Source organism: Schistocerca americana, unplaced genomic scaffold (genome assembly GCF_021461395.2).
Source record: "Schistocerca americana isolate TAMUIC-IGC-003095 unplaced genomic scaffold, iqSchAmer2.1 HiC_scaffold_492, whole genome shotgun sequence".
NCBI classification, from domain to species: domain Eukaryota; kingdom Metazoa; phylum Arthropoda; class Insecta; order Orthoptera; family Acrididae; genus Schistocerca; species Schistocerca americana.
The window spans coordinates 97501-105000 of record NW_025726228.1 but is presented as its reverse complement, the minus strand read 5'-3'; the positions used below and the strand labels follow the sequence as shown (position 1 = coordinate 105000).

The 7500-nt window shown below is 55.0% G+C and overlaps 3 non-coding genes across 3 annotated transcripts in view; all 3 read right to left on the bottom strand.

Moving 5' to 3' along the window:
• The window catches only part of LOC124585272, a 4226-nt gene extending 3029 nt beyond the window's left edge, over window positions 1–1197 (bottom strand). The window contains exon 1 of the ribosomal RNA XR_006974841.1: window positions 1–1197. This exon is cut by the window's left edge and continues 3029 nt beyond it. This is a non-coding gene — a ribosomal RNA (large subunit ribosomal RNA).
• Window positions 1198–1385: 188 nt separating this feature from the next.
• On the bottom strand, window positions 1386–1540 carry LOC124585261. Its single transcript, XR_006974831.1, has one exon. It is a non-coding gene; the product is annotated as a 5.8S ribosomal RNA (ribosomal RNA).
• Window positions 1541–1892: 352 nt separating this feature from the next.
• LOC124585267 lies at window positions 1893–3806 on the bottom strand. The gene has a single exon (XR_006974837.1). It is a non-coding gene; the product is annotated as a small subunit ribosomal RNA (ribosomal RNA).
• Window positions 3807–7500: the final 3694 nt, after the last annotated feature.

Genomic DNA, 7500 nt, shown 5'->3' with positions numbered 1-7500 from the left:
CGGACCTCCATCAGGGTTTCCCCTGACTTCGTCCTGGCCAGGCATAGTTCACCATCTTTCGGGTCCCAACGTGTACGCTCTAGGTGCGCCTCACCTCGCAATGAGGACGAGACGCCCCGGGAGTGCGGAGGCCGCCGCCCCGTGAAGGGCGGGGAAGCCCCATCCTCCCTCGGCCCGCGCAAGGCGAGACCTTCACTTTCATTACGCCTTTAGGTTTCGTACAGCCCAATGACTCGCGCACATGTTAGACTCCTTGGTCCGTGTTTCAAGACGGGTCGTGAAATTGTCCAAAGCTGAAGCGCCGCTGACGGGAGCGATTATTCCGCCCGAGAGCATCCCGAGCCAACAGCGGCGCGGGTCCGGGGCCGGGCCAGGTAGGTCCGTCATCCGGGAAGAACCGCGCGCGCTTGCCGGGAGCCCGAGCGCCCAAAGGGGCGAATCGACTCCTCCAGATATACCGCCGGGCAGCCAGCCAGGACACCGGGGCTCTGCCCAACAGACGCGAACCGAGGCCCGCGGAAGGACAGGCTGCGCACCCGGGCCGTAGGCCGGCACCCAGCGGGTCGCGACGTCCTACTAGGGGAGAAGTGCGGCCCACCGCACACCGGAACGGCCCCACCCCGCGGCGAGTGGAAAGGCAACCGGACACGACCCCGCCGCGGATTGCTCCGCGCGGGCGGCCGGCCCCATCTGCCGAGGGCGGAAGGCCTGTGGCCGGATGGGCGTGAATCTCACCCCGTTCGACCTTTCGGACTTCTCACGTTTACCCCAGAACGGTTTCACGTACTTTTGAACTCTCTCTTCAAAGTTCTTTTCAACTTTCCCTCACGGTACTTGTTCGCTATCGGTCTCGTGGTCATATTAGTCTCAGATGGAGTTTACCACCCACTTGGAGCTGCACTCTCAAGCAACCCGACTCGAAGGAGAGGTCCCGCCGACGCTCGCACCGGCCGCTACGGGCCTGGCACCCTCTACGGGCCGTGGCCTCATTCAAGTTGGACTTGGGCTCGGCGCGAGGCGTCGGGGGTAGTGGACCCTCCCAAACACCACATGCCACGACAGGCGGCAGCCTGCGGGGTTCGGTGCTGGACTCTTCCCTGTTCGCTCGCCGCTACTGGGGGAATCCTTGTTAGTTTCTTTTCCTCCGCTTAGTAATATGCTTAAATTCAGCGGGTAGTCTCGCCTGCTCTGAGGTCGTTGTACGAGGTGTCGCACGCCACACCGCCAGCCGGCTGTGCACGCTACCGAGTAAGTACCGGTATGCGAACCGCCAGGCGACGGGCGCGCATCGCACGTTTCAGGAGGCGCGGCCGGCCCCACAGGCGGCCGCGACGCTCCCAGGTCTGCGAAGCGGGGCAAACGCCGCGCGCTTCAGTATACGTAGCCGACCCTCAGCCAGACGTGGCCCGGGAACGGAATCCATGGACCGCAATGTGCGTTCGAAACGTCGATGTTCATGTGTCCTGCAGTTCACATGTCGACGCGCAATTTGCTGCGTTCTTCATCGACCCACGAGCCGAGTGATCCACCGTCCTGGGGTGATCTTTTCTTAGTTTCCACTGTCTCTTTCAAGACAGTTGCATAGGCGGGACGTAGGCGTGTGGCGGCCCCTGTTCAAGCGTTCTGTGTCCAACGGCCTCACGGCCGATGGGCGTCGTACGGCTCCACACCGGAGCGGACAGGCAGTCGGGCGAAAGTCATTCAAAACCGGCGCCAGGCGCCAGGTGCCGCAGGCCAGCCGCTCCAGCGCTTCAGCGCTCGTACCACACAACATTGGCGTTAGTTTTGAGAAGCACGCGTGGTTCCGCACGCGGCGCACGGCTACTGCGAGCCGTACAGGTAGCGTGTTGCGCGACACGACACGCACATCGAACGACATGCAGTCTAGTCGGTAATGATCCTTCCGCAGGTTCACCTACGGAAACCTTGTTACGACTTTTACTTCCTCTAAATGATCAAGTTTGGTCATCTTTCCGGTAGCATCGGCAACGACAGAGTCAATGCCGCGTACCAGTCCGAAGACCTCACCTAAATCATTCAATCGGTAGTAGCGACGGGCGGTGTGTACAAAGGGCAGGGACGTATTCAACGCGAGCTTATGACTCGCGCTTACTGGGAATTCCTCGTTCATGGGGAACAATTGCAAGCCCCAATCCCTAGCACGAAGGAGGTTCCAGCGGGTTACCCCGACCTTTCGGCCTAGGAAGACACGCTGATTCCTTCAGTGTAGCGCGCGTGCGGCCCAGAACATCTAAGGGCATCACAGACCTGTTATTGCTCAATCTCGTGCGGCTAGAAGCCGCCTGTCCCTCTAAGAAGAAAAGTAATCGCTGACAGCACGAAGGATGTCACGCGACTAGTTAGCAGGCTAGAGTCTCGTTCGTTATCGGAATTAACCAGACAAATCGCTCCACCAACTAAGAACGGCCATGCACCACCACCCACCGAATCAAGAAAGAGCTATCAATCTGTCAATCCTTCCGGTGTCCGGGCCTGGTGAGGTTTCCCGTGTTGAGTCAAATTAAGCCCGCAGGCTCCACTCCTGGTGGTGCCCTTCCGTCAATTCCTTTAAGTTTCAGCTTTGCAACCATACTTCCCCCGGAACCCAAAAGCTTTGGTTTCCGGAGGCTGCCCCGCCGAGTCATCGGAGGAACTGCGGCGGATCGCTGGCTGGCATCGTTTATGGTTAGAACTAGGGCGGTATCTGATCGCCTTCGAACCCTCTAACTTTCGTTCTTGATTAATGAAAACATACTTGGCAAATGCTTTCGCTTCTGTTCGTCTTGCGACGATCCAAGAATTTCACCTCTAACGTCGCAATACGAATGCCCCCGCCTGTCCCTATTAATCATTACCTCGGGTTCCGAAAACCAACAAAATAGAACCGAGGTCCTATTCCATTATTCCATGCACACAGTATTCAGGCGGGCTTGCCTGCTTTAAGCACTCTAATTTGTTCAAAGTAAACGTGCCGGCCCACCGAGACACTCACTCAAGAGCACCCTGGTAGGATTGCAACGGGGTCCGCCTCGGGACGCACGAGCACGCACGAGGCGCGTCGCACGCCTTCGGCTCGCCCCACCGGCAGGACGTCCCACGATACATGCCAGTTAAACACCGACGGGCGGTGAACCAACAGCGTGGGACACAAATCCAACTACGAGCTTTTTAACCGCAACAACTTTAATATACGCTATTGGAGCTGGAATTACCGCGGCTGCTGGCACCAGACTTGCCCTCCAATAGATACTCGTTAAAGGATTTAAAGTGTACTCATTCCGATTACGGGGCCTCGGATGAGTCCCGTATCGTTATTTTTCGTCACTACCTCCCCGTGCCGGGAGTGGGTAATTTGCGCGCCTGCTGCCTTCCTTGGATGTGGTAGCCGTTTCTCAGGCTCCCTCTCCGGAATCGAACCCTGATTCCCCGTTACCCGTTACAACCATGGTAGGCGCAGAACCTACCATCGACAGTTGATAAGGCAGACATTTGAAAGATGCGTCGCCGGTACGAGGACCGTGCGATCAGCCCAAAGTTATTCAGAGTCACCAAGGCAAACGGACCGGACGAGCCGACCGATTGGTTTTGATCTAATAAAAGCGTCCCTTCCATCTCTGGTCGGGACTCTGTTTGCATGTATTAGCTCTAGAATTACCACAGTTATCCAAGTAACGTGGGTACGATCTAAGGAACCATAACTGATTTAATGAGCCATTCGCGGTTTCACCTTAATGCGGCTTGTACTGAGACATGCATGGCTTAATCTTTGAGACAAGCATATGACTACTGGCAGGATCAACCAGGGAGCTGCGTCAACTAGAGCTGAGCAGCCGGCCGCCCGGGAGTGTGTCCCGGGGGCCCGCGCGAACACGCAAGCGTCCGCTCAATTATTCTGCAAACAGGAGGAGGCTGAGCTCCCCTGCACAATACACCTCGAAACCCTCTCAGGTCCCGGCGGCGCGCAGCGCCGTCCTAAGTACTTGGTCGGGTTCGAGAGAGGCGCAATCGCCCGGAGTTTGGCGAGTAGACGCTTTAGGTGCGACCACCCGTGCTCCCAACTGAGCTTGCCGCTGCCGACAGAGGCCCGGGAGCGTGCTGTCGTGGCATTGCCGGCGGGAGACAACACGCGCCACCTACGGTGACCGGCAGCTCCAACGCCAGCGCCACAGAAGGACAAAAGCCCCACTTGGGTGCCGAAGCGAACTCTCCCAGCACAGCGCACGCGCCAACACGTCCGCACAGCTGCGATACAAACCACCTGCGAGAACCGCAGAGGCGACCGAGCAGCAGACGGCGTCGCGGCGCCGAGCGCCGGGCGGCGGCGCATCCTCAGCGCACACAGTCCTCAATCGGACCAGCACACTGCAGATGTCCACCGCGCTTCGCACCGGGCCCGCGAGGACCTACTTTGGCCGCACGGCGCCGCGTGCAGGGTGCGCCGGCGCGCAGCTGCGCCGCCTGCCGCCTCCGTCGGCCGGCGCGCCTGCCACTGGCCGCCCCCACCAGCCGGCTGTAGCGCGTGCGCCCACGCACCGCGCGGCCAGCACGCCGGGAGGCCCCCCCCTCACCGGCCGGGGACGGTCCCACCCAGCCACCGCCGCGTATCGCTTCACACCCAGATGCCATTCACGTTCGTGGGCATGGTGGGTATCGCTGGAACAACCGGTTGGTAGCTCAACCGATCGTCGCCATCACTGATTCACCTCTAGCGAGAACAACCGCACCACAACGGTTTACCAGTTGTTCATTTGCATAACGTCACCAGCAAACGTAGGCGTCCATCGCCATTTGCAAATTCAACGATTGTTGCATGCCTGTGTCAGGTGTCACGACACACTATGTCTGCCCACATACACGCAACAACATGTGCACGCTTCGCGAACACGTGGAAGGTGGCCCCCGTACGTATGCGATGTCCATTGCGCGAACGACTGTCAACCGGCCTCTGTCGCATGTCGCAGATGTGGAACGCAGTGCACCATGCTATCACGGTGTGTGAGAAGAGACGACTACGTCTGACAACACGCGCCACTACATCAACAGACGGCTCATGCTGATCGCCATCCAGGGCATACCACACTGCAATCCAGCTCTTATAGGGAGACGACACGTAGCTGAGTGCACAACATTTGGACCGCATGGTTCGCCGTTGTTGGCGCAGTCGTTGTACGGTCACATGTACCACGATGTATCATTCAGTACATGAGGACCAATGTGCAGTACAGTGTGTGATTTGGACGTACAACATCAGCGGACAGTTGACACAGGCCGTACCACAGCGTAGGCTAAGTGCTTCGCACATGCGAATGCCAATGAACAACTGCAAATGCCAATGAACAACTGCAAAGGGCATTGAGCATGTACGTCCTGCTGCCATCCACATTACAGTGTATAGCTGCAAGGTGTTTAACATGAAGCGATACACTGGGGACCGGGCAGTGCGAGTAGCAAACTATATTGCGGGGGTTGCAGTTAGGCAACACTACACTAATTTAACGCGTCGTATGACAATTACAGAGCAGGTTAAGGCCCAACGTGTGTTGGGTTAAGGCCCAACGTGTGTTGGGTTAAGGCCCAACGTGTGTTGGGTTAAGGCCCAACGTGTGTTGGGTTAAGGCCCAACGTGTGTTGGGTTAAGGCCCAACGTGTGTTGGGTTAAGGCCCAACGTGTGTTGGGTTAAGGCCCAACGTGTGTTGGGTTAAGGCCCAACGTGTGTTGGGTTAAGGCCCAACGTGTGTTGGGTTAAGGCCCAACGTGTGTTGGGTTAAGGCCCAACGTGTGTTGGGTTAAGGCCCAACGTGTGTTGGGTTAAGGCCCAACGTGTGTTGGGTTAAGGCCCAACGTGTGTTGGGTTACGTTAAGGGGCAATGTGGGTTACGTTAAGGGGCAATGTGGGTTACGTTAAGGGGCAATGTGGGTTACGTTACGGCGCAATATAGGTTACGTTACGGCGCAATATAGGTTACGTTAAGGCGCAATATCGGTTACGTTAAGGCGCAATACAGGTTACGTTAAGGCGCAATACAGGTTACGTTAAGGCGCAATACAGGTTACGTTAAGGCGCAATACAGGTTACGTTAAGGCGCAATACAGGTTACGTTAAGGCGCAATACAGGTTACGTTAAGGCGCAATGCAGGTTACGTTAAGGCGCAATGCAGGTTACGTTAAGGCGCAATACAGGTTACGTTAAGGCGCAATACAGGTTACGTTAAGGCGCAATACAGGTTACGTTAAGGCGCAATACAGGTTACGTTAAGGCGCAATACAGGTTACGTTAAGGCGCAATACAGGTTACGTTAAGGCGCAATACAGGTTACGTTAAGGCGCAATACAGGTTACGTTAAGGCGCAATACAGGTTACGTTAAGGCGCAATACAGGTTACGTTAAGGCGCAATACAGGTTACGTTAAGGCGCAATACAGGTTACGTTAAGGCGCAATACAGGTTACGTTAAGGCGCAATACAGGTTACGTTAAGGCGCAATACAGGTTACGTTAAGGCGCAATACAGGTTACGTTAAGGCGCAATACAGGTTACGTTAAGGCGCAATACAGGTTACGTTAAGGCGCAATACAGGTTACGTTAAGGCGCAATACAGGTTACGTTAAGGCGCAATACAGGTTAGGTTAAGGCGCAATACAGGTTAGGTTAAGGCGCAATACAGGTTAGGTTAAGGTACGACATAGGTTAGGTTAAGGTACGACATAGGTTAGGTTAAGGTACGACATAGGTTAGGTTAAGGTACGACATAGGTTAGGTTAAGGTACGACATAGGTTAGGTTAAGGTACGACATAGGTTAGGTTAAGGTACGACATAGGTTAGGTTAAGGTACGACATAGGTTAGGTTAAGGTACGACATAGGTTAGGTTAAGGTACGACATAGGTTAGGTTAAGGTACGACATAGGTTAGGTTAAGGTACGACATAGGTTAGGTTAAGGTACGACATAGGTTAGGTTAAGGTACGACATAGGTTAGGTTAAGGTACGACATAGGTTAGGTTAAGGTACGACATAGGTTAGGTTAAGGTACGACATAGGTTAGGTTAAGGTACGACATAGGTTAGGTTAAGGTACGACATAGGTTAGGTTAAGGTACGACATAGGTTAGGTTAAGGTACGACATAGGTTAGGTTAAGGTACGACATAGGTTAGGTTAAGGTACGACATAGGTTAGGTTAAGGTACGACATAGGTTAGGTTAAGGTACGACATAGGTTAGGTTAAGGTACGACATAGGTTAGGTTAAGGTACGACATAGGTTAGGTTAAGGTACGACATAGGTTAGGTTAAGGTACGACATAGGTTAGGTTAAGGTACGACATAGGTTAGGTTAAGGTACGACATAGGTTAGGTTAAGGTACGACATAGGTTAGGTTACGGTACGACATAGGTTAGGTTACGGTACGACATAGGTTAGGTTACGGTACGACATAGGTTAGGTTACGGTACGACATAGGTTAGGTTACGGTACGACATAGGTTAGGTTACGGTACGACAT